Source organism: Diplotaxodon limnothrissa, linkage group LG7 (assembly GCF_057381915.1).
Source record: "Diplotaxodon limnothrissa isolate DT_005_m linkage group LG7, D_limnothrissa_male_GT1.1, whole genome shotgun sequence".
Taxonomy (NCBI): Eukaryota; Metazoa; Chordata; class Actinopteri; order Cichliformes; family Cichlidae; genus Diplotaxodon; species Diplotaxodon limnothrissa.
The window spans coordinates 18,003,352-18,009,415 of NC_140602.1; positions in this window are offsets into that span (position 1 = coordinate 18,003,352).

The following is a 6,064-nucleotide window of genomic DNA, read 5'->3' on the forward strand; positions in this document are numbered from 1 at the left end:
ACTTTAATATTAACAACTATTGCATTTTTACCAGAAATCTGATATGGACTATGCAGTTATTGTCTGAACTATATTTGTTTGTGTTGATGGTTGTCATATTATCTATTCAAATAGGGGGCATTGTCTACAGTAAATTTCTACTACTCCATGTATATTTTTTTCCAACCCAGAAACTTGTACCAGAAAAATGCTATGTAATCTATTACATTAAGGCAGTTCCCATGGTGCGTTTAAAAGGAAGATGTTGTACAGCGCATATGTAAAGTTATATTTAATGAAGTGAACATTCTGCACAGTGGAATTTGAGAGCAGTGCACATGTTATAATTCAGAGTGTTGCACTGATACGTCCTCATCTGTAGTCGCTGTCACACTGCGACGATGAAGAAGGAGGCTAAAGTGCTGCATGGCATGTCACATGACCTCATGACCTTTGCCCTGCATGTGACCTCCTCTTATTGTGCTTGATCTGAAGGCCAGTAGGGAATAGCTGATGGTGTGATAGCTTGCTTCAGTCCCTGCAAGTGCTCCTTCAGCAGGTAGTGCCTTTTCTTTAAAGCATTGATTCACTTGCAAAGTCTCTTTCTGGCCTTCAGTGTCTGGAACAGAGACAATGGGAGAAATGCAGAAGTCACATCCAAGGATGGATAAGATAAGCATGAGAAGAGCACCCTGTGGATGGACGAATAATTAATATGTGCTTGGCTTTTTTTTTTTTAAGACACAGGACTGGCTTTGATTTCTTTGAAAAGTAAAACACTGCACTGGATCAAATGAAAACATTGTAAGAACCACCACTGATGTATAAATGCCTGCAATACCTAATGGTATTTCTGCAGTGTATGGATATTTGTGTTTGTGTGTGGTTGTGGACACAGCACATTAATTCAACTCCTATTAAGCAAAAGTTGTTCGCATTTACTAACTGCTCTTGAGGGCCTTTGGATGGGATCAAGATTTAGTTTTTCTTAACTTGCATCAAGTTTTATTTTTTTAAAGACATGTAGAATATTTGTTGAAATTGTAAATATCTTAATTGATTGTACAGGAACAAGCAGCTTTTACAGCAGTCTAAGCGACGATATCATGCACGATATGGCTTAACTTGTTGGTAGGAATATTATAAATATAGACAACTTGTAGAGAACATATATATATATACATATATATGTATGTGTATGTGTGTGTATACATATATATATATATATATATATATATATAAACATATTCATTTCTACTTGCTGTGCACAGTGTACATTGTACTGTAACTAACTGGACAGAAAATTGCATATACAGTCAGATTCTTATTGCTTTCTGATTTGAATGCCAAGTTATATAATCCTGCTGTTTTACAATGTCAATATCATGATGCACAAAATTATACTATTCTGATTTGTACTGGTTCTGCTAAGTCTCAATATACTTCTAAAATTATGCTCTTTTCTGACAGTATTGCAAATGGTTTTTTTGTATTTAAGAAACAGATTTGTACTAACAGACTCTTTCTTTATCGCTATGTAATATTTTTTTTCCTTTTAGTGAAAGTATGGAACTCAAGCTGCAGGAAATAATGAATGAATAAATAACTATCTGTTTTCAGGCTTAAAATGTCATTGCCTTGTCATGCTGTGAATGCATTTAAATTCAGTACTCCATAACAAACACTGTCTTGAGTCTTAATTGCTGCATAATTTCTGATTTCTGATTCAGCTCATAACAATACCACATAATAAAAACCGTGTACCATTTTCAGTTTGGCTATCAAAATCACTTTGGTGAGGCTTCTAAAAACTCAGATATGTAAAAAGGTCAAGTTTGTATTGAGATAATTTTAATAAGTGCTAGTTAATAGACAATAAGTAGCTACTGGATCGTAGTTAATAAAATACAGTTGTTAACATGATAGATTCGATTTTATTTATATACCACTAAATAACACCAGTCATCCCAAGGTGCATTATATTATAAGGTAGAAACCCTACAAACAGACAAGCCTATATGAGCAAGTACTTGGCAACAGTGGGAAAGAAAAAGTCATTTTTATCAGGAAAAAACCTCTCCCAGAAACAGGATTCAATGAAGGATTTAAAATTTCTTTCTGGATTTAACAGGGAACCAATGAAGAGAAGTCAATGACCAGAACAGAGTTCAAAATTCCTCGAAGTGTTGTTTGAGGGCAAGTAATGCCATTAATTGTCAATAACTTTTTTCATTTTTAGAAGCAGGAATTGGAGGTTAACAAGGTCTTTATGTCTTTAAGACATTCCTGCAGTTTAGCTAACTGATGTGTCTCATCTGGCTTCATGGTTTGAAAAAGTTGGGTCATCTGCATAGCAATGAAAATTTATGATATGGCTTCTCATGATACTGCCAAAGGGAAGCTAGAGAACTAAACATTAATATTACTAAGGAACTTATTAATATTATTGTGTAAAGAAGTCTACCCATTTACATGAACAAATTGTAGTCTATTAGGTAAATGTGATTCAAACAACTGCTCTGTAATAGAATATTATAGTCGATAGTATCGAATACTGCAGCTGGAGTACAAGCACAGAAATAAGTCCACGGTCAGTGTCCATAAGAAGAGTATAAATTTAGCACTAAAGCATGGCTCATAAACGTGGCATCTACAAGCATGACATCCAAGTGCACTTCAGACCCATCCACACAATCAGATAAAAACTTGTTCATCCCAAAGACAAAACTCCCAACCACAATGTAAACAACATGGTATATGGTGTGCACTGCAGCGACGAATGCTTAGACCTCTACCCTGGAGAAACCAAACAGCCACTGCATAAATGCATGGTACATAGAAGAATCACCTCGACAGGACAAGACTCAGCTGTACATCTGCATCTAAAGGATAAAGGTCACTCTTTCGAGGTCGCCAATGTTCACGTTTCAGACAGAGAAGACCGATGGTTTGAAAGAGGAGGGGAAGAAGTCATCTATGTCCACTGTGAACGACTATCCGTGAACACAGGAGATGGCTCACGACACCAACTGTCTGCCACCTACAGTGCAGTTTTGAGATCCCTTCCCAGGCGCCTTAACGTCACATCTCACACAATAGGTTGAGGGAAGGTCTCACAATGGTTTCACTCGAAACCTCTGCTGATGATGACCCACACCTTCATGTGATGAGGCACAACTCTTAACTAAAGCTGTTTCTATACTCTGATGGTTAAAATTTTATTTGTGAAGAAATTCATTAAGTTGTTACTAGTTAAGGTTAATGGACTAATGGAAGAGTCAGTGGAGCTCTGACTCTTGTCAGCCTGGCTACAGTGAAAAGAAGTAAGCTGGGGTTGTTCTTATTTTCTTCATTCAGAGATGAATAGTAAGCTTGCTTAATTTTGAAAAATAGATCAATATTAATGAGACGTAATTTCCTCTTCAACTTATGAATTCTCTGCTTTAAGATGTGCGTTTGTGAGTTATAATTCGGAGTCAAGCACTTATTTTTCAAAAGGAGCCGCTGTATCCATCATCCACAGTGAGGATGCAGAGTTTAGATAACTGCTCTGTGCTGTGCTGCTGTATTGACTTAAATCTTAAATCTTCAAATGGGCTCTTGGATATTGGACCGTGAAATTAGCCAAATGATCTAAACTGCATCAATGAATGTACATTGAGCAAAAGCTGAGAAACAGACTAATATGGATATCTTCACCTTCCTGAAACTCCTTGGGGAAGCCTCTATAGGGTCTTTTGCAACACAGTAGTTGGACTCCACCTTTTTGGAGCTTACTCGTGGCCACTTCCATCATGGGCACTATCAAGAAATATTGAGATAGCAACCCACCATCTGGTGCTTTATCACACAGCAGTGGTGTCAAGAAGCAGGGAAGCTTGCTATCTAGTGTCTTGAAAATACTTGGGGGGGGGTCCAAAATGAGACCTGGTCACGGGGAGAATATGAAAAAAAAATGAACTGTTGTGAATTGCAACTGGAACAAAGGCTATATTATTTAAAATAAACAGCATTCTCCGAGCAGCAGCGGTGATCTCAATGACCTTATGACCTTCAGCCACAGGACTTGTCTGTCAATTTGTTTCCATTTGACAGATTTTACCTCTTGACTTTACTGCCATCTAGTGACGTGAGGCAATTACACCGATGGCTGGAGTAAGCAACAGGCTTTTAAAAGCTTACTGGCAAATGCACAGTCTGCATGATGCAAACTGTCAACAAAACTATTTTAATGATGCTGTAAAAAGAGAAAATGCCACATATGTATATCCCCTTACCGAATAGTGTAGTCAAATTACAATCCGCACAATCACTCTACATTTTAGCTGAAAGCCTATGAAGTTGTTAGTCCTTCTGTTAACATCCCTAGTCCTCGAATAGCTGGACTTCCTGTAAGAGGCTTATTCCATGGCAGCAGAATCACATTATTTGTCTGTTGATTGGCAATCATTACCATCAAACAAGCAGAAGAAGAAGAAGAAAGTGTGTACTAGAGATGGCACGATACCACTTTTTTATGTCCGATACCGATACCGATATCATAAATTTGGATATCTGCCGATACCGATATGAATCCGATATAGTGTTTTTTAATCAACAAAACTGTTTTTTAAAATATCTTGCTGCATTTTGCAAGTCTGCAAGTTCATACTCAAGTTTAAAACAACAACTACACTAAAGCTATTCTGTTATACCTGTATACAAAAAAAATATTTCATAGTTCAGCAATACTGATCAATCTAATAAACTTAGACCTACACCATCCTCACTATTCTGGTATTTTAAAGAGTACTTAGCGTAAATATTAAGCAACCTAACTAATAGGGTTCCAACTCCCAGCAACAACAAAAAATAAATAAATAAAAAATAGGGAACCACCCCTCACGCTCCACCTCATGATGCTTAATCAACGTAATCAACCTTAATTTGATGCAGTGTGAAAAAAAATGCACAGAAATCAATTATTTTTCAAGAAATATTAAATAGATTCAACATCTTTCTTCAACAAAATTGCAGACTGCACAGATGGTACCTTCCCAAAGGAAAATGTACTATAGCTTACTAGGGTATATATATTAGACTTAATAGTCACTATATACAGTAATTGACTTCTATTCATTTTACATCAAATTAAAACTTTGGGTGTCAGATAATTATTTATTAAAAGCTAGACATTTTAAATGAGAATAAGAAAGAAAAGTATGTCTTTGTGCCCCCTTTTCCCTGTTAATGCCCTATCGGCCCCCCTGGCTAAACTTTGCTAGATGCGCCCCTGCACAGTTACCAGCGTCAGCTACATAGAAAAAGATCCTCGAGTAGAAAGTAATATTAAATAAATTCTAACAACAGCTTATCAAGCTTAAACGTGCTGCTGTTGTTCAGCCGCTGGTTTGCTCTTTCTGGCGCAAAGTGAAGTAGCAGCCGGAGAGCGAGAGGCAGTCGCTCGTTAAGCTTAACGTGGGAATGCTTTACAAACATTCAGAGATGGACTTACACACTTGCTTTACTTCTCTCGGGGATAACTTTGTCGGAGATGAAATGCCAGGTTGCTAGCGAAGCTCCAAATGCTATCCAGACCACCGACAGGTCCCGCATGCCACAGCCGCTCTATCACGTGATGCATACTGCTCCGACGTTCTGAGGCGAGTTACGGCGTGTTGCAAGTTTTGTGAGGTGCTTTCGTGATATTTAATGGATCGGATTACATTTTTTATTTTTCTCCGATATCCGATCCAGTAATTTAGGTCAGTATCGGACCGATACGTAATATCGGATCGGTCCATCTCTAGTGTGTACATTATTGTACTTTATTGAGCCCCGTGGGGAAATTGCTCTCTGCATTTAACCCATTCACTCAGTGAAGCAGTGGGCAGCCATTGGGCGCCCGGGGAGCAGTGTGTAGGGACGGTACCTTGCTCAGGGGTACCTCAGGGTAGCTGTTAAGGGGAATCGAACCCCCGACCTTCCGATCATGGGGCAACCACTCTACCTACTGAGCTATCCCTGCCCCTCAGCTGCCCCATTACCCTCCTGGTCTCCACCAACCATCTCACCAGCCTCCCTTCCCGCTGCTTCAAAGTCACCC